Below are 21,707 nucleotides of genomic sequence, written 5' to 3'. Positions count from 1 at the left end.
CATGGGCAGGAAGAGCAAGGGAGAAGGAAGGCCTCAGCTCAGCTTTCTAATTAACAAAATGAGAGATTTGCCAGAGTCTGGAAAAAGTGCCCATCTGGCAGGACCCTGCAGCTCCACCCTCAGGGATTTTGCATTTCTGACTCTCAATCTGCCTACTTGAGAGAATACACTTCCAGGATCAGCTGCAAGCAAAGAGACTTGTGAGCCAGTTCTGTACAAATTACTCTAAATAAGTCTCCACCCAGCATGAGCTGCAGCCAAACAAAAGCAAAGGCTCTTTTCTTTTGAAATACACAGGAGGTTATAAGCTAGCTTGGAGCTGTATTTTCAGCTCTGATGTTGCTTTTCAGCTCTGCTGCTTGTGTTTGTGCTTGGCTGCTTCTCCCTTTCCAAGTTCCAGCAGTGGATTGCCTTTGATTCCTCAATGATGTGAAGAAGGAAGAAGTTTGGATATGGTTTCGCAGGAAAAAAGCAGATGCAATTTATAGAATCTTGCACCAAGGAGACATTGAAAACAGCTAGGACCCTCAAACCCATCTGAACCTGAAGCAGTAGCCAGATTTTTCCAAGGTGCAGATAACCCAGCAAGAGCAATGGGTGAGCAGTGACCAAGGGGAGTTCCCAGTTGCAGTAATAGACCCCGAGAAAATAAAAGGCTGGTACATCTGAACACTGAGGAGATCTCTAGAGCTCAAACTTTTCCATTGATCCGAGAGAGTTATCCCTTGTCAGATGATAAACTGTTTGGTATAGACCGGCTCTGCAGCCAAGCAGACCAAACTGTAAATATAGCCGTAGGGAACCAGACCACTCCAAACTGGTACAATTATTGAATTGTGGGGATGAATGATCATCCAAACAGCTTTCTCCAGGCAATGCAGGGAAGAAATGTCACCAACCATGTGAAAATGGAGACCATATGCTTCTAGGATGTTTTCTGAGAGGAGTGTGCTTGACAAAGCTGGGGGCTGGTTCCCAGGTCAGACCCCAGCACAGCAGTCCCTCCTCTTCTGGTTCCAGGGACTCTCCAAATTCTGGTCATTATTTTCACCGCAACCAGTGTCTACTTTTCTGCACTACCTAGTGAAAGACTGCAAGTCCTTCAAGGCCAAGACAGAGCTTGTGTTTTGTTTGTTTGGAAAAAAATGAATGCTAGAAAAAAATAGATGCTGGAGAGCTACCTCTGGCTTCTGTCTGTGCACAAAGGCAACTCCCCCATGGCGGCAGCAGCTTCTCCTTCCGCTTGGCAGGTGTTGTCTGGACCAGTGCCATAGATGCAGGATCTATTTTCTATTGAGCATGCAGAGAAGAAGTTGCCTGGCATAGCCCTTGCCAGAAAACACATTGCAATGCACTTTAACAGCTCATCTGATAACAGAGGTGCTGGCTCCCATTCTCTGTGCTTCATTCCCTGAAGAAGCAGGGTGATCATTGCTTTTTCTTTCCATGAGGAAGCTGTCGGACATAACCTGGCTCCTGAAAGGGGTTCGTCCACTGTGCAATTAATTTCTGGGAATTTGGGGTTCTCTCACACCCTGAAGGATGGCATTTTCCACCTCCTGGCAGGCCTGTCCCTCGTCATCCAGCTCTCGCTGTGCCAGTAATGGAGCCACACGTGCATGTGCTGGAGCCTCCCCGACGCTTTGGTCTGGTTACCCTGTCCTGAACAGCCTCCGCCACAGCTCCCACATCTCCAGAGGGCACGCACCAAAGGGTGGGAAACTGGGAGAAAGCAAAGCGAGCCCTAATCAAGCAAGGCGGCTCGTTATTACCAAGCTGCTGTTTCTACTGCAAGAAGCCCTGGAGCAGCAAAACTGCTCGCCTCGTGTATGTTCATTAGCAGCATGGATAAGAGCAGCATTGATTGCAGGCTATAATTAGATCTCTGGGACCTTCCTGGACTGGCTTTCTCTGGCATTGTGCTACTTTGAAAGCACTTCCAATTTCTTTTCTCATTCTTTTTTTTTTTTTTCTTTTCTGAATGGTTGGGATGGCATTTCCCTATTCAGCAGATTTGGGACAGTTTCTGTTTTTTCCATTGTGGCTCATAGAGCTCTCCCCAACTTGGTGCCACAAGCCCCAGACCACAGAGTTAGCAAAAGCTCCATTGTTTTACCCCTCCTGGTCCCTTGAGCCATAGAGTTGGCCAGACTGTAGCTCTCTTCTTAGCACTACATGGCTAACCTGCCAGGCAGCCCTCCCTGCTTCAGTTAGCTTGCCAGAAGATAGTTTTGTGAGTATCTTCCTCTGATGATGACTCTGATTTTCCTAGAATTGCTTTCTTAGGATGTTCTGCCCAGCCAGCCTGGAGGACTCCCAGAAGATATTAGATAAAAGGAAGAAATTCTACACCATGAGGGTGGTGAAACACTGGAACAGGTTGCCCAGAGAAGCTGTGAATGCCCCATCCCTGGAAAAGTTCAAGGCCAGGTTGGATGGGGCTTTGAGCAACCTGGTCTAGTGGAAAGTGTCCCTGCCCATGGCAGGGGGGTTGGAACTAGATGATCTTTAAATTCCCTTCCAACCCAAACATTCTATGGTTCTATGAGATGGATGCAGTAAGCCAGTGCTAAGCATGTACTCCCGGCACATTGTCCTACATGGAAATTATTACTTCTCCCCTGGAGTGCTGGAAAACAGCCTCAGTATCCACTCAATAAAAACAGGAGAGGAAGAGTGAAGGGGAAAACCCACAGCACAAAGGTCTGGTGTTCACGTATCAACACTCCATGAGGCAAATGGAACCCAGGGGTCATCCTGCTTCTGGTTTCCCCCCCAAAATGCTCATGTGTTGGAGACAACCACTAAGCAATGTCCTGCGGTGGGCATGGGCTTTCTGGGCTGCACCACATTCATCTTTCTTTGCCACATCCACAGACCTCTCCTGTATCGCCTGCTGTGCTGCCCATGCAGTAGCCAGGAGATGAGGGCAGAGGTGTCAGCAGCCCACTGGGGACCATGGACCCAGAGGCAAATGCGCACACCAAAGCCTGGCTGACCTGTGTGCTGAAGGAGGGTACCTGAGGAAGTACATTTGTGCCCCTGCTTTGGAACCCAAGGCCAAAACAGCTGAGATTAAAACATATTTTTGATTTGCACTCTCTTTGAGGACAGAAATTGACCCAGGACAAAGCATTTTGGTGATGAGCTACTTTTCAGCTTCCTGCGCTCTCATCGGAGACTTGCTGACCTCATGTTGACGTGTAACTTGAACTAGATATACCAAGTGCCTTGCTCTTCCCAGTACCTCCAGGCAGCAATACAAACTCTGACCCACCCAATGTAAGTTAATCATGCTTTTTTTCTGTAATGTCAACATGAATTTTATCCTATTGTTCATACTTCATTGCTACATGAATTGTTGGAAGCAATTTTATCTTTATTTCATAGCTTTCCTTTCTTTTCCTTAATCTTGAATTGCTTTTCTGCCAGTTTAAAGCTAAAGCTTTTCTGTGAGAAATGACTTTGTGAAACTGTAGTTGCTTACATATGAAATTCGTTCCCTGTATGAGATCAAAGCCAGATCTGCTGAGGTTAGAGGCTCTCATACAGGTTTACTGCTTGTTACTCCTCCGAACCCAGGAAGAACCAGTCTAGCAAAGGGAGCAGGTGTTTTATTCTGGGCGATTTTCTAATTACCTGTATCAGCTCTGCACGTGCAAACCACAATATCAGGCCAAAAGGTCATCACTGGAAGAACGTGGCCTGGCTGGAGCTGAGAACCTTGATTATAAGCAAGTGGTGAAAAAGAAATTACAAGCTTGAGTTGCAGAGCCCAGCACAGATTCTGACCCAGCTCACACTGATTAGCAGCCAAAAATTTATCATCTCCATCTACAGGTATGACAGGCAGAAGTTCCCCAAACTGAGCAGCATGCATCAGGTTTCCCCTGATTTTCTTTTATACGTATGTGATTTGTGATCCACAAAGGACTTTTGGTACCTAACTCCCCACCTTCGGTGTAAGTATTACATGTTGTCTAGAACAGCCAGTAATAAACCAGGCCTCGTAACGCTGGTGAATAATTTCTAGCACAAAACTGCCCGAGCAGTAGGACAAGAATGTTTCTAACCAGCAAGGGCTAAGGACAGAGTGTCTTTCTCCCAAGACAACCATGGATTTTCAGCAAATCGGCTGAAGAAACAGCCACCACCATTTCTGTCCCAAGGCATTTGACAAGGCAATGCGCAGTTTGCACTGGAGACAAAGTCCATTAGATTACCAACAAAAAGCCAGCAGCACCTGACTTTCTAATGTAACCTGATACCACTATTTAATGTCTACACTGTGAATTATTAACAGAGTTCCACCCAATGCCTTATCATTGGGAGGCTGGAAAAATCACTTACTTTCAAGGGCAGGTTCAATTTCCTTCATCTGAGCTAGATTCTATAATTTCCCCTCTATCTTAGCCTCATTTATACCTTTAAATTGACACACACGACATGTGGCTTACCTGCCACCCTTCCATGAAAAGATGAACAAAGGGGTAAAGGCGACTGCTACTTGTTTGTTGGAAGGGGACAAGCCGAAGGGGAGGCAGAGAGAAAGAGAGAGAGGGTGGTTCTGTTTTCTTTTGATATAGTTTGGCACTGAAAATGCACACACCTAAAAGGAAATTGAATGTTTAAAGGACACTACCACAGAGACAGGTTTGCAGGGTAAATACAAATCTTCTCCTGGCCAGACAGAAACTCAGGTTGTCTCTGTCTCTCCCAGGCCACTCTCTCATGCTTCTGTCTTCCCCTTGCTTTGTGCTACCCTGGCAATCTCTCTGGTAGAAGCCCACTTTTCAAGTATCCCATTCCCCTCCTGGTCTCCTCTTCCTGCCTCTGTTTCCCTCTGGAAAATTGCTGCTGATAGAGGAGCCCATCATAACCTCCTCACTTCTACCAGGGGCCAAGCCATGCCCAGGTTTCTCCTGAGATGTCCACAGCTAAGTGGTACTTTGGCACCTGGATGCTCCTGCTGCCCATGCGGGCTGAGCAGCAAGCCATGCCGTGACGTGAGAAACGTGACAGCCATGCTGCTCAAGGGCCTGGCTTCTTGCCCGATAATTGGCTTGAAGAAGGAGGAGGAAAAAAAATTGTTTGCAAGAGTATCGTGGAGAGACATCAAGACAGGGCTATTAATAACAGGTGAGAAATAACCTGCAGGCCACATGTCACGGAGCCTCATGGTGAGGCCATCGCGTGGTATGTGCAACTCAATGTGCCTTTGTGGGGAGGCAAATGTAACCCTCGCTCCTGTGGACATCAACCTTTACACTGAATATCCTAGTGCTTTGCAATCTTCCTGAGAAACACCTCAGGACCTCCAGGAGTGTTTCTCCCTTCTGTAAATGACCTTCGTTTGGTCCTGTGCACATCCCCTACCACTGCATAGGATGCCAAAATGGGCAGACATCATCGTTCTTAATCCTCACTTAGCTGAGCTGCCGTTTCTTAGACACAGACTAAAAGAGCCCTTGACTTGCTCTGGGCAATTTTTCCCTGACCGCTCTGTTGGCAGCTGGCCTCACGAGGTGCTACAGGAGCACCCAGAGGCTGTGTGGCAGGGCAAAGGGGGCAGAAAATCCAGCAGACAGCAAGTCGCATTTCCCTCTGCCCATGTGCATCTTGGCTGTGGTGGACATAGTGTGTTAGGCTGGTGAACTGCCTGCCCATCCTCTGCAGCTGCCCACTGTCATGGCATGCTGATCCAGATGCTTTTTCCCCAGAATATACTGCATTTATTTGTAGCACCTCAAGAACTTTCCTTGCTTTGCTTTCTGGCCACCTTCCTGACTATTCTAAGGCAACTTGGGTTGTTATCTCATGCCACATTCAAAATCCTGGAAAGTTAATGCAAGCGATGGTCCTCCCTTGCCATTGAGATGTGAAGTCTCAGACTCGCCTTTACACAGCTCTTGCTTCTGTGCATAGACCACAAGCCTCTTTCCGTGGGATCCAGTCTGCTATTCAACATGTCACAGACCTCTGGTGATCTTATACCCAGCACAAACCATTCCTTCGTGGAGTCTGAGTGTCTCCCTTTCCTGCCAGCACCACGCAGAGACAATGGCCCGCTCCTTCCCAGCAGTACTTTCTCTTCGGCAAACCACAACTGGCTCCTGCTTTACAGAAGCAAGAGCTGATCTCTCAGTTTCACTGTGTTACTAGGAGGTGAAATTATTTCACAGTATCCGCGAAAATTTCATTCTTCCTAGGTTTCAGTATGACCAGGAACAGGAGGAAGATGTTGCTCTAGAAGAAGTATTTGGAAAGCAGCTGAAGAGCAGAGCATGGCACAGTTAAGCAAGAGTGGGGCATATCTGCTGGGGCCAGGCTGCCTTAAAGACCAAACACATCTGCCTAGAGACCCTGCAGAGCCTCCTGGAGAGTGCCATCCCAGGGAGTGGCTCTTGAGGCCAGCCTCTTGCTTTTCATGGGGCAGCCGTGTTGATGGGAGGGTGGGTGTTTGGGCTGGAGGAAGAAGAAGGGACCTGGAGAAGGAGCCCCAAGGCCAGAAAGGCAGGTAGAGATGCCCCGGCACCACTGAATGGGAATGATGGAATACTGAAGGAGATGGCACTGGGAGGCTTTTTCTGTTTGCACCGTGTTCCCTCACAGGTGTGAGGAAGGAGAGCAGGGCTCACTGTGGCCATCCTACTCCACCATAGTGCTCCACAGTACAGGAGAGTGATGAACTAGCAAGAGGTCACTCCTCTGCCCCAAACACAGCAGCAACCACAGATGAGGATGCCTCAAGGTGAGGCGAGATGCACATTTCTCATCCACCCAGCAAGCAGCTCTGCCCAACAGATTCCCCTGAGGAAAGGAGGAGAAAAATGTGTGTCACACCCTGACCAGAAGCCAGCCAGCAGCTCACAGTCACATCAGCTGTCACAGAACTGCAAAATAACCTTGTGGCTTAGCTGAGCCAAACGCCGTTGCTCTGAAATTAATTTAGGAAAGCATATGCAACTCCAGTCAGAAGGCAAATGAGAAACACCCCAAAAGAGAGGCATAAAGTTTTCTCAAAGTTGCTTGTAGGAAGGGTTAAGAAGGCCTTCCTTAGATGGTCATGAATGGTCACCTAAACACAGGGTAGCAGAATCAGCTGTGATTTTGCTGGAGCCAGTTAGACATTGGAGGCAAAAGTTCTCCTTGTGAGATAACGTGAAGTTGCTTCAGATCAAGGGTTATTACTGCTTGGTGGCTCCAAACCTTTCCTCTGGTGAGAGTAGTCATATTTCTCCTGCTGCCACAAGTTAACCCTCATAGCAGAGACAGCTGTGAACTCACAGGATACCTGTCCTCCCCTTCAGTATGAATCCCAAATTCTTTGGTTTCTCCTGGAAGGAGACGAAGACAGCCCTCCTTCTTACTGGCTCTATGGCATGGGCCAACAAGAACACATGCCACCTATTCCTTTACCTGAGATAAAACGAACAGAGCCCATCGCAGACACAGGAAGCATGCAGCAGCCATCCCTCCCTTCTCCTGCCTCCAGCAATGTCAGGTCAGCGATGCTGCTAAAGCACTGAAACCCCCGTCTTGCATGGAGGAAACCAACACCAATTCACACACCTTCCACAGAGAGGACTGATCCAAACAAGTCAGGCAGTGATCAGTGCTGAGATGCAGAGATGGGAGAAGACTGGAAAGGCAGGGGAAGCGAGGTTTCACAAGAGGAGAGGAAGGAATGGCTTATCTCTTCAGCGAGTTCGTGAGGTTGAGATGGCAGCCTGTGAAGACATGAAAGGATACGCAGCGCTGGGGCTTGGTGCGGAGCCAGCACTCCTACAAACAGCAAAAGGCCCATGAAAAGAGGTGTCCAATGTCTGCCCTTGGAGCCAGCCTGGAGGACCTCAAAGGATTTCAGGATGAAAGAAGCAGTAGGCAGATCAAGGGGTCGGGCAGAAAGCACCAGTGCAGCTCCAGGCAGCCTTTTGCACCAAGGGCTGAATGCAGACAGAACGAAGGTCAAACAGGAGACAGAGAAGAGGGAAGCCCGGACATCTGCCCAAGAGTAGTGAGGAGCAGTCTGACTGGGAAAGATCAGTCCTGCAAAGCTCCCAGGCCCTGCATCGCTCCTCTGGGTTTGCTCTTGCAGCAAGAGCTGTGTGACAGGCTCCCCACCCCATCCACACTGATGGACTTGAATGTGACCGCAGAGGAATGCTCAGAATCAAAGGCATTCACAAGAAATGAAGGCCATGGTGGACATTTTGGTGATGATTACTAGGTCTTAAGCCTGTTAGCAAGGCTTCCAGACGTGGAATTTTCCCGTGAAGTCATCTGATGGACCCGCGCTGGAGCCAGAACTTCACCATCTTCCATATAGGGAATCAGACCTTGTGTCACTCCCTGCCCCTGCATTTCTAAATCCTGTTTAAAAATAGGATGTTTCTGAGTTCAGCCTCCCCCGCTGAAAAGCATAGGAACAGTTGCTATCCAAAACAGTGTTGTCATGAGTTGTGTACATTGAAAGACTGTAAAACTGGAGTGCAGAAAGCCAGTGACCTTAGGAGGGGTAAAAAAGTGGCTGCAAAATAGCTTCCTCTCCATTCAAACATTTTGCTTGCTCAGTCAGTGCAAGGCAAAGGAGACAAATGTTTTTAATTATTCGGCCACCAACGTCATTGAGTAGACTAGTACGGAGCTATCTGAAGTCAAACACTTTTTTTTTTAATAAGCATATTACATTTCCTTCAAAAAACATCTTTGCTGTGCAGAAGAGCAAAAGCCAGCAGCCCACGCTTAATTGAGTCCCTGTATGTTTGGCTTACGTGCGCTTTAGGAGAGAGAGCGAAGTATGAAGTACGCAGACATGGGAACAGGGCCAGCATTTGCAAAATTCATGAGAAAAAAAACCCCACAGTCACTGCTTCCGCAGAAGCACCACCTCCCATGAATTTGTATTTACACAACCAACCAACAGAAGAGAAAAGTATGCAACATGGTCACTTGCGCTTAGCTCTGCTTCCCTTTTCCCTCCAGCAGCACAGGGACATCGGGTCTGGGTAGTTTCTCAGCCGGTGATGCTGTGAGATAGGAACAGGACAGTGGAATAAGCTATTTGTAGTCTTCCTGTCAGTCACATCTGCCTTGGTCAAACATTGCTCCTGGGAAGGTCAGAAGTCTGCAGGAGCAAGGGAACTGCTGCAGAAGGCTTCCAGTCCCGGTGCCAAATATGAGATGACGTGACCCAGCGCCAGAGCCCCACAACAAACATAGGTGATACTCGCTAGCAACACCACCTGCAAGCATGCCAGTGTGGGACACATCTGGGCTGCTGTGGCCGGCCTCTGTCCACCACAAGGCACTAAGATTGCACAACATGAGACCCTCAAGAAAGAGCTATGTGTGGAGCTGACAGTGTGTTCAAGCTGTAAGACCAATGACTTGCTTCTGGCAGAATAAGTGCTCTCCACTCTCTGAGCAGTTGAGCAAGGCGACCTCGCTGTGTTTTCCCACTCAAAGACCTTTTCTATGTTGCTGTGAGGGCAAGCAGAGTGTAGACCAACTTTGGGTCAAATGCTTGGCTCTGAGCAGACCACGTTAAGCAGAACCCAGAATGAGGACAGCTCACCAGCAACTGGAAGGCCTTCTCAAGCAGAAAAAGGCTCTCAAACGTATTCAAAAATATCTACAGCCCTACAGCCTTGTGTGGCAACACCAAGAAAAGAAATTCTGAAGAGAAGATTTACTTCTGGACAAACACAGAAAAGGGACAAGCCCTGAATTTCTCAACAAGCCTGAAACTCAAAGCTTCCTTCTTGGATGTTGTTTTCTGTTGAGCACAATCCCTAAACAGAGAGTGTTTTCAGCAATGCAAGTAGAAACTATTGCAGCTGGCTTCAGTGATGGACAACCATTCTGAAAACGCCTACAACGGTGCAAGTATCCATTGGGACCTATTTTCTGGAGATTGCTGCCCTCAGATTTATCAGTGTTTTTCAGCCTCCATTGCTACTTGTTCCTGTCTCTCTGCAAAAGATTGTCTGAACTCACCTGGCCAACATTTTACTCCAGTTAGAGCTGGAAAAAAGGACATCTGAAAATGTCACTGGGGTGATGAGGGTCTCATCTTGAGAAAGGTCATTGAAAAATACAACAGTAAAGAACAGCGGGCACTCACTTCAGCATGCACAATGTGGAAATTTATTCTCAGCTGATTCTTATAAAGTAAACAAGCAAGAATACAATGCCTTTGCAAAACTGGTACATCTCAGGGGACTACAAATATCTGAAAATTGGAATAATGTGTGGGGTAAACACTACAAAACACTAGCAACTTGGGAAAAAACTCTGATTTTTTTTTTTTTTTTTTGAGCCTCAAGAAAGTCTCAAAATTAAAACTGGCCTGAGCATCTCAAGTAATGCTTATGGCTACACACATCCTCCTGCCTTTTCTGAAGAACTGGCTACTAGCACTGGCCATGACTTGGGAGCCACTGGTCCTTCTCATCTCTGACTCCTTGTTGGGTGACCTTGGAAGTGTACTTGGGGTAACTTTGGACACCTAAAAAAAGGGCCAGATATAGGCACTAAGCAAAACTGTTGAGGTCCATGTCTTACCTTGACCCTTTCCTCAGCCCTGCCTCTCTCGGGGCACATTCAGACCCTTCATGCCTGATGTGACATTTCCCCAGGTGTCAAGAGCTCAGAGGTACCTTGAGTGAAAGATGGGAGCAGCAGTGTTTCCCCACACCCTGCCTCTCCCCTACAGCCATGGCTCAGGAGAAAGGCATGTCTCTGTCCATCACATGTACACTCTTTACAACAGAAACCACCCTGTCCAAGGACTGTTCCTGCCTTACCGGTGAGGAGTGTGGTTTTCTGCCAATATATTTTTGGGGGGCCTATTTATATATAACCACTGTCTGGCTCCCTCCAGTCTGTTGATATCTGTCTTCTAGAGGTCCTCAAACTGGACACAGCATTTGATACAACCCTACAAACACCTTGCAGAGGGAAACAAATCATCTCCCCTGCTCCTGTCACCTGGGTGCAATCTAGGCAGGAGAAATCACCTCTGAAAACTAAAGACATGTAGCTCTAGAATATCAAGGATACTTTTTGGCTCATCGAAAAACTGGAGTGAAGCTGGAAGACCACCACCTAAAACTGTGCTTAGAGGTGTGGATAATCTGAAAGAGTCTCAAATCTGACAATCTCTGCAGAAGCCAGGGTAGCAGCTCCATGAGAGGGTGTTTTTGTGGACACCAAATCCCTGGGAACATGGCCTGCAGGAAAGGCTTAGTTCCTGACAAAGATGCATCTGGGTGTTAAGCTTATGATAGAAATACATTTGCATATTACCTATTCAGAAGTCCCTTTCTTTTCAGTCTTGCGCAGTCTTGTTTTCTGAGTCCCTTATCACTCCTTTTTGTATTGAGCCAGCCAGTATTGGAGTCAAGAGGAACTGGAATTAAACCTCTAGCTTTGTGGACAGACTGTGTCATACAGTCATCAGAAAAGGCAAAGAGAAGGGAGATGTTATCTACAGAAAACTTGAGAGGATTCAGAGTCTGAGATGCAGGTGCCAGCTAAACTCTCAGTGGACCCTGAACAAATATCACAATCAATGGTAAGATGGTGATGGGGAAGGAAAAGTGCCATCAGGCTTGACTCTGGGAAAATGTTTCAGGTATTAACCTGAAGCAACAGCATCCCCCCGACCCTAGCTGTTGTTTTCAGTCTCCTCTAGAGTAACATTGACTACTTTACGAATTCGGTATCAGCAAGCTGGTGAAAGAATTTGTGCCTGATCTGCCAGGTAAAAGGAGACCAGTGTGTGGTGATGCTGTCACACAAGGTCAAAGTCAGCTGCGAAATAGTGCAGGTCCCAGGCCAAACACGGAGACAAGCCCACAATAGCATTAGCTGCCAAACTCAGAAAGCCTTTGACTGCAGCATTATTGCCTAAATTTAAAGGCAGCAGGACTGGATGAATTATTCATTGCAAGCAAACTCTCTGGCAAACCTTAGCCCTGCTACCTGTTAACAGACTGTGGGCAAACTGCTTTTCTGTTTACAGACATTTGTTATGCAGAAGTGTACGAACTGTTCATGCAAAACACATTTCAACCTCGGAGCTGTCTGCCCGTCCTTTACTTCCGCAACTCCCTGCCCGTGAGTTGTGCCCTGTCTCAGATGACAGAGAGGTGTCCCAGCTCCCTGCAGTACCTGCAAGTCCTACCCGTGGGCAGCAGAGTGATACAGCCCAGGGAGGAGGAGGATTCTGCCTCTGAGGTGCGCGAGTAGATTTCACCGTCCTTTTTTGCAGAAGCTTATGCATGTATTTGCTTGTATCCATTTACCACTCTTTCTTCTTTTCCTCTGGCTGATAATCCACTTTCTCTAGTGCGGGTTTTTGTCTGTCTGGGGGAGCAGACTGGAGACCGTGCTGAGAGTCCATCATTAGATGCACTTCTGCTGTCCCTCTGTTCGCAGCCAGCCTCTGACCGCTTCTGCCTTCAGCAGTCTCCCAGCCATTTCCAACTCTCCTGGCTAAATAATCAAAACGAAGCACTCCCATGCTTGTGGAGGAGGCTAGAGCTGTGATATCAGTGTTGCAGGCACATCCCTTTGAAGCCTTGCACAACCCTTCCCAGAGGCAGAGCTCTGCTATCAGAAACAGCCTTCAGCACAGAAACACTGCTTTCTGGGAAGAAGAATGATGGAGCTGAAGGCGACCCAGAAAGACTGGCTGCTCCAAATTTATGAAGGGAAGATAAAGTGCAAGAATACTCCTTTCTTTTTTTGGGCATTTTTCTTTTTGCAGGGGAGGGCCCATTCTCTTGCCAACTCTTTTCAACCTGAACTCAGTTATGGCTGTGTCTTGCAAGGCTGGGTTCGCTGCCCAGCACTCCAGTTTGCTCCACTTATTCTCAGGCCGTTGCACAGAAAGCAGCTCTGTCCTGCTCATGCAAAAAGTGCCACTTCATGTTCTACCAGTGGAAAAGCAGACAACACTCTCAAGCTCTGTGGTTTGTGCAGAGAGAGGTAGTTTGGCAGGCAAAAGCTGCCCTAAGAGGGAGTGACACCTGACCATGAAAGCACTAAGACAAAGCATCCCAAATGCAGCATTTTGCTCTTAGAAACTGAAGACCTGAAATCCCTTCATCCCAGCTTAAATACTGGCACTAAACCATTACCAAAAAATAAGCATCACTCTTTCCTCACTTCAGCAAGTGCCTCAGAGACTCTTCTCAACTTCAAAGCACTTCAAGACTTCCCAAAGGACAAAGGCTGAGCACCCCGATCTGCAATTGAGGAGCCTGGCAAGTAATTGATTTCCACAAAGGTCAGCTCCTCCACCCCTCCTGTGCAAGCAGGCAGTATAGCAGAAGGTGATTCCAGCCTCAACCATCCTGTGGCAGCTGTCACTGTTCATTTTCACTGAAGTGCAGAAATAAGGCAACTAAATGCAGATCTAGCTGTCTTCATCCCGTGCTTTTTGAGAAGGCTGGTGACTGAGCCAAACAGAAACACATCCTCATTTCCCAAAGCCTTTGGTGTTTGGAAGATGATGTCTTGGCCTCACAATTTCTTTGCCTCTCCTGGCTGCTTGAAATCCCCATCTCTCCAGCAAAGGGTCTGTGGAAGCTCATCTGCTGCACAGCAACAGCACAGCTTCCACCTTCCAGCTAAGTCATATGAAAAGACAGCAAAGACCAACAGGACAATTAATCCTCTGGAGGTACCTGTCTCTTCCTGTTGAGCTGACTGGGCCACGGGCTTGCTCCAGGGCCACCATTCCAGCGCCCACACACACGTATGAGCAATAGCGCTACTGGAGATATCTCAGGTCTCAAGTCTGGCCTCCAGCTTCTGCTTCAGAAGACAGGAGGATTTCTGCAAGTCCCACATGGTATCTGCAAGCTTTGTGCAGACAGCTCAGATACCAGAGAGTACCAGACAGCTATGTTTAGGTAACTAAATGTTTCCACTACTAGGCCCTGCAGGTCTAATTCTTAGAGAGGTTGAGATAGGGTGAATTATGCGCAGTTTGTGCCAAGGTCTTCTGAGAGAGGAAGACAAAGTGGAATTTGAAACAGGACTAGAGTGAAATTTATAAATCTATAGCAAAGCCAGCAAGCAGGACCCATTTCTAATCAACAAGCATCCTTCTGCCTCCTTGAGAAAACAACCTCCCAGTTGGTCCCCCCGTTAAACACTGCCAAAAAAGCACACTTCATTATGCTTCCTTGAGATGTTCTGTAGACTATGTCTGGAAGGACTCACAGACTCATTTTGCATTTCAAGGCCCGTCATTTGGGGTTGTCACCTCAGTGGATCACCAAACCTGTTTCGTAGTGGAACACAGCAGTCCCCTGCCATCCTTTCAGTTTGCCCTCCTATTGGTAGATCCTGGAAGGACGGCTCCAAGCACAGCCAGGTTGCCCTCTACATTTTTTGGGATCCCAACAGTCTGGTAGGTCATTGGTGCCTCAGCAGAGAGCTAAGTGGTCCACAGACGCTTTGCAACCCAAGGATTTGGCTGCATAAGACCACGTTTCACACTCAGATGAAGCCAAAATAAATCCAACAACATGGATCAGTAGAGGATCCTGGCAAGACATTCTAGTGCTACTGCTAAAATCACTAGTAGCTATTGGGTCCCAGCAAGTTTTCATGAGTAAGACAGCCTGTGGGAGGAAACCAAGGAGCAGAAAAGAGTGTCAGAGCTTGTTTTTAAAGCAGCAAAATCAAGCCGTCAGTGAAAGAGGAGAGACAGCTGGGGAAGGTGACTTGAAAAGGCAAGTTTCCCCTAAAGACATTGGACCAAGATTGAACACTTTGCATTCCAGCGCTGCCTATGCACTGGTGGATCTCTGTTCTTGCAGCCACACTGCAGCAACAACTGTGGCAAAGCTCAGAGAGACTATAGAAATAAAGTGATTTTGCTTAAAAAACCAGACCAACTGTTTACACTCATGCATACTCACATACGTATCAATCACAAGTACCATGACATGTTTCCACATAGTCCAGAACGCAAGCACCAAGGGTCCATGCCCTTGCCAGGATTACTTGCAATGAGACGGAAGAACAGAGATGCCAGCTACCTTCCCCCATCCTCCTGAACTCTCCGATTGGTGAGCCTACACAGGTTTTGGATGTGCTGTCTTTACCAACCCATGATTAGGTTCATCTTGTCCTGTCTCTGTGCATCATTAGGATATAATAGTTATCTTTTGGAGCAATTAGTCATTGACACGAAGAGACAATCTCATTCTCTTATTAACCAACCAGCATATTTTTACACCTTGAGATTTCAGGTTTGTCATGTCTTGGTTTAGACTGCCCCTTGTTCATCCCATCTAGGAATTCTAAGGAGCTGTAGGTGTGCTGTAATTTTGATGACCTGCTAACACATGTGCCATCAGCACCTCATACACCTCTACTGCCTTCCTTCTGGTGCTTCTAGACACTCCCATTCCTTCTTCATTCACATCAATGTAGCTGTTACAAATCTCAAGAACTCCTGGTAGCATGAAAGAGCTGAAGAGCAATTGCCGATGTTCCTTTGTGGTTATCGCAACATCATCTACAGTGTTTTATGCTGTCAGTCCAAGTGACCACATGCACTCAGAGCTCTTGCAAGTCCCAGTGCTAGAGCCAGGGCAAGCAGACTGCAAGGTCCCGTTGCTCAAGAAAACATTTGCAGAAGATACATCCTGCTTGTCCAGAAATGAGATGCAGAGCCAGCTGCTTTGGAGACCAGGAGCTTGAGTGGAATTCCCTCAGACGAGGGCCTGTCCCCAAGAAGGGATCAGCCAAAATCACAACAGCAGTTGGACGGCCTCTTACTCTAGCAGCAGCCTACATTAAGATGTTGTTGACTGAAAAGAGACAGCAGAGGGTTTGGGGGAGACAGCAGCTGAGGAGACAAGGGAGCTGGTTTCCATTTCTAGCGCTATCCTTCCTCACTGCACAAACTTGAATAGCAATTTAAGTCTATGCCTGAATTCCATCCTCTTTAGAACAGGGCTAGTAACTTCACTGTAAACCACACAGTCAGCGTATTAGACTATGCTCGTCCCTCTCCTTAAAGCAGGCATACGGTTCAGCCCAGCTGCACATACTTTTGGGAGGTTATATTCTTGACATTGAGGGGTTGCTGAACTATGATAAGATGTCATGTTCAGGATCACAGCATAGGGAAAAGAAAATAAGAGGGAGAAAGAGAAAAAAGAAGAGGTAAGCCTCACCCCAGACATGCACAGCTAGTGCAGGACAGAGCAGAAAGCTTGAAAAGAAATGCGGAAGTGGGATAGAAAGCAGTCAGTTGTATTTCAAGATATGTTACAGACACTTAATCCTGCCAAAAAAAACCCAAACCACACCACCCCCAAGTGAACAGAGCAGTGGTTGTCTGCCATGCTGAAGGATAGTTGGTGTGGACAGAGGAACAGAGGTCCTCTGGAGTACGTGAAGACAGTTCAGTCCATTCTACATGTGCTCCAGAACTCAAAGATCAAGGAGGGGGCAGAAAAAAAAAAAAAGGCATTTTCAAGTCACTTATATTCAAAAAAAGAGATGACTATATGTACAAAGAGCTCTAGAGTATGAGGAACGGGCTGAGCCGCAGCATGTACTTGAGGAGATTTTGTGCAATTCTTAAAAGAGGATGCAGATGGCAGAAAAGAAGAGGAGGAACAGATGGAAAACTCCCCACAGCAATGGCCAGGTGGTTGCAGCCACCAGTTCAGATGTTAAGCTGTGAAGCTCTTTCATGTACAGTGTGAATGTAATCAGACAAGCTTACTCTATACCCAGCGGCACACAGTCAATCTCTGTGTTCTTCACCTCTGAGACACAAAAGCTGACGTTTCCACCACAGAGTGTTTTTCTCACTACTACAGCTACCAGGAGGGACCTGAATTAGGTCTGTGGTCTCTTGACTCAGGAAAGAAGTCCAACAGCACTGAGCATGGCTACCTTGACTGAACACAGAAGTTTCATCCAGTATGACACATCTACTGCAACCTCTATGGAAACGTTTCACACACAGGCAGACTCAGCCAAGCATGGAGTTCATTCACTCTCTGTCAAATCACAACATTAAACAATCGAAAAATTCCCATGTCTGTGTTAATCACTATCCACTAAGGTGGGCAGGTCTCTTGGCTGGAGGACAGGCAGAAGGCATTTCTGTGAATATTTTCTGCCAGAAAGGGATCTAAATCATCGGCTGTCACAGTGATTCTGTTTTCATGGTGAAAGAGCATTGTCTGAGGATCATTCATTTTGGGAGTCTTGATCCAACACAAGAACATCACCATATCCCAGATTAAACTACAGAAGAAAACTTCCTGCTGCTACTTTGAGGCGTAGTGTTTGCAATACAACTGACTTCCTCTATGGAGCTGCCGCCACCTCAGCCTGGTATCTTGCTCTGTGCTAAAAGCTGCACCACTGCTGGGGTTGCTCCACAAAAACAGCCAGCAAGGCTGATCAAGGTCCACCAGAGCTTCATGGTGCCACACTTCGAAGTGATAAACAGCCACACAATGCTAAATGCAAAATAACTATGACAAGAACGTCTTGTTCCGAACAAAATCCATTCTGTTCATCAAATGCTCCTGTGCTTGACAGCACAAAAACATTTTCTCAGCACCACTCTTTTTCTTCTAAAGTGCTTCCACTTTCTTCTGGAACCATATGTAGATCTCTTCATCTCCCCAATGCCTCAAATACAAACTTTTAAATTTTTTTTAAGTTTAAAAACATTATTTGATTCTTTCAAGGCCAATGCAAGAACAATAGTTTTCCATGCTTGAAGGCTAATGACAATCTGTCAGAAAAATCAAAGGCATTTGGACAGGCTTACTTGCTGAATCTAGTAAAGCAACACTCTACCTCCTCCACGTGATGCTACACTTAAAATGCAGCTCTAGTGTAGAAACAAATACCCATCACACATCTAACTCAACTGGCATTCAGTTTCAAAATGATCCTGTCCTTGCCACGATTGGTCTCTCTAATGGTGGCAGCAGCCCTGGAGGAGATGTGCATGTGAAAGCAAGCATGAACAAAAGCACCATTAAACCATGAGAATTTGCCACAAGGTTTTTGCCATGACTTGTGAAGGAAGCTGAGAGATTCTCCATTTAATTACACTGTACTCCCTACGGTTTCTGTCTGTTAATAGCATTCAAGCTCCTAACAAAGCAGCAGTCCCTGATCCGATAAGGTTTCTGTAAGACCTGTTCATAACAGTTAGGCTAGCAGCACAGACAAGATTACAGCATAGGGTACAGCTGCTTCCAGACATGGCTTGTTAGAAAAATCAGCACAAGCAGGGTCAGGGAAGGACTATTTCATGTAAGCAAAACAAGCAAGAACAAGGAGCAAGCCAGTAAATTCCAGAGAAGCCAGACCCAGAACCAGCAAACTTGAAGTGTTCGGGAAGGGTTGGAAGAAGAAACATGCCTGTGTGGCTCTGCAGATTAACAGGGGGAAACACAGCACCAGAACAGCTGAAGGAAACTTCTCCCAAATATCTGCAGCATGCCAACAGGCCTTGCAGGCACCACAGCAATTCCCTCCGACGCCAGCCAAGGATACCCAATTTCTTTTGCAGCCATGCCCCACCCGGGCTTCTCAGCTCAAATCCATGCCCTGATCTCCAGGGCTGCCTATTTACTGTGGGCTGCCAAGTGTGCTGACCCGCTCTATGGGTATTACTCTCAGCAGGACATGGCTTAACTTTCCAACTAATACATCACAAGACACTGTGCTGGTAGGAAAGAACAGCTCTCTGTCAATAATAAGAGAGTCCTCTGAAGAGTAAAGCTGGTCTGAAGGCCCTGTCTCTGGCCAAAAATGCATGGAAAATTCACAGTTAACTAAGGGAACCCAGCAGCAGATTAAGACTACTGGATAACCTACAGCTTGTTTTTCCCCTTGACTGGTTTTCACAGAACCAGAGCTGTGCTGTTTGGCAAGGAGGTGGGGAGGTCTCCTGTCCAGCCTCCCATCTGGAGCAGAGCTGTCACTAACATAAGGTCGGGGAGTTGGCTCCATCTCTCTCTTTGTGGAGGACAGCAATATATGACCATGCTAGCCCCAAAATTGTGCTTAAACGCAGCCAAGTTTGGTGCAGAAGCCATCAGTCTCCTTATCAATTCAAACTACGAATTATTATTAAATAAAGGAACACAGCAAGGAGACCTCTAAATTGCACTGATGGCAGTCATAAGTAAAAATAAGCAATGGCCAAGCGTGGTGTTTTGCTGAGCATGCAGCTGTCTGGAAGGTGTGTCAGGCTCCAGGGCCAGCCTGCAGCCAGGACCTGCTCCCCACCCCAAAGCTGAGCACAAGCACGATGAAGCAACTCGAGCTTATTGGGACATCTCTGGGTCATAGAGGTGCACTTGGCTACGTGTGCTCTTCAAAAATCAACATAGCGAGAAATGGGACACAAACAAAGGAGGTCAGAATCACCTGTAGTACTTTAGCAATGCAAGATCACTGCTACCATTCACTTCAAATAGCAACGCCCTCCCATGATTAGCAATTAGTTAGCCAGGAAAATAGGCCAAAAAAACTCTCAGCCAACCCACTATACATTTGCAAGCAGTGTCACAAGATTTACAGTAACGTGCATACATGACCACGCTGAGTTAAGACTGCAGAAGCGGGGCGCGATACTACTCATGGGGCACCCCTGAATGCAGCAGCCACAGAGGAGACAGCTGCCCAAGCCATGTAATCACATCCCGAATCAGAACATACCCAGGGGTCACCTCTGCCATAAAGAGGTGTCCAAGGCTCTTGTCACTCATTTGAAAAAGCCTTTCCTCCACGTGAAGCCACTTGGTGCAAAGCAGGGACACTCCTTTAATTTAAGGAGCACATCCCTGAAGCTACTTCAGGCTCTCCTCCCACAACACAAAGTCCTCCAATTTAAAGACCGCAAAAGCCAGTCAGAATTGGAGCTTGTGAATGCACAAACACCAACCTAGAAGTAACCCAAGAGAGAAGAGACTTCTTATCCTCCAAAGCCTTGTCTGCATCCGTACTTGCAGATCAGCACTTTGTTCTCCATCAGATGAGCAGGAAGGCCTTCTAAAATGGAGCATTATCCTGCTCCTGCTGTGGCTATTCAGCTAGGCCACCGCTCAACACAAGGTAGAGCAGAAGCACAGACTGACCACCACCTTGCTACTTCATGTACCACCATTAGGGGAATCCTGGTACGCTGTCATGCAGCTGTCAAATATGAAGTCTTTGAGATGTGGGTATTAATAGAATGACCCTGGTTGCAACAGAATGATGTTTGATACCTTTAACCCCTTTCAAAAGCCTCCAGTCAGTAACTGCATCTCTTGACACCTAACCTCTACAGCTGAGACTTCCAATTTCTTTTTAAAGGGCTTTTTTGTTTGTTTTTGTTTTTTGTTTTTGTTCCCCCCTAGATTAAGAAGAGCATACAAAGATCTTAACTAGCACAAGCTTCTTTCCGGGGGAGGCAAAAGTTCACTAATGGGAGAAAAAGGGAAAGGGAGGACTTAAAAACAGCCTTGGGAACTGTAGGGTAAGAGAAATGTCCTTTAGTGAAGCTGGGGTGAAATAAACACTGCTTCTGCAAGGTCAAAGAGCAGTGAAGCACCAACAGCTCTCCAAGGACATGAGAACCTCAGCTCAAGGTGAACTGAAGTTTTTTTACTTATTTTCACAGCTGGGAACAGCCCCCTCCTCATCACAATGCTACTTTCCAACAAAATATGGAAACAACAACTACCTTGTTAAACTAAATTATTAAATTACCTTATTATAAGACCAGCAGGGACAGGAGCAATTTCTCTGGACAACTGACCTGCTGAGACTTGTCCCTGTAGCCATACCTCAGTAGGAGGTCGATGGGAGGCTACAGACTGTTGTGACCTCTTCTTCCCCATGCAGCTAGCGACATTTGCTCATCCAGACAGGTCATTGCTCTCTGACCTGCCTGAGAAACCTTTTTTCCTAACACAACCCCAAGATTCTGTGAATCCCTCTCACATTCATATAAATACTTATTAAGAAATCTACCTGAAAGTGCTCATGTTGAAATTTGTCTGCAACTCCTTTGTTTAAAGTTCACTAGTGTTTTACAAAGGCTGTCTGCAGCAGTGGTAGAATTGCTCAAGTACAGCTCCTGAAATGTGAAATAAAAAACCCAAACAAACAAAAAAAACCCAACAACAAGACGACAAGGCCTCTCACTATATTAGCAGGATAATGCCTGCATGTTGTTCTTCCTGCACAAAAAGGAGATTGTTTCTTACATAGTTGTCAATGTATTTTTCCAGCATGGGATGACTCCCCTAATAATAAAAAAAAATTAATCACAGCAGAGATGCACTCAGCAAGCTGCTCTGGATGAAAAAGCAAGCTCAACCTGAAAAAACATTGTTTGGCTGAGCACAAGAGTCACTACTAAAATCACTATACTACGTATTTTTTTTCCCCTCAAATGCTGCCTTTCTCTTTAGTTTGAAAGCATCCAGAAAAATCTATCCCTTTACCAAGCACCATGAACTAGTCACATTCATGAGATTTAGGACACCTAGCCATGGCAGTATTGCTAGTCCACCAGAGAAGATTAATCATGGGCCACGCCGAGATCGAGACTGCTTAAGTCATCTTGTGATTTATAGAGTGAATTCAGTACCTGACATGTTAATAAATATCTGAATTCAGTACCTGACATGTTAATAAAT

Source organism: Caloenas nicobarica, chromosome 4 (genome assembly GCF_036013445.1).
Source record: "Caloenas nicobarica isolate bCalNic1 chromosome 4, bCalNic1.hap1, whole genome shotgun sequence".
Lineage (NCBI taxonomy): Eukaryota > Metazoa > Chordata > Aves > Columbiformes > Columbidae > Caloenas > Caloenas nicobarica.
Note: the sequence above shows the minus strand (reverse complement) of the source record.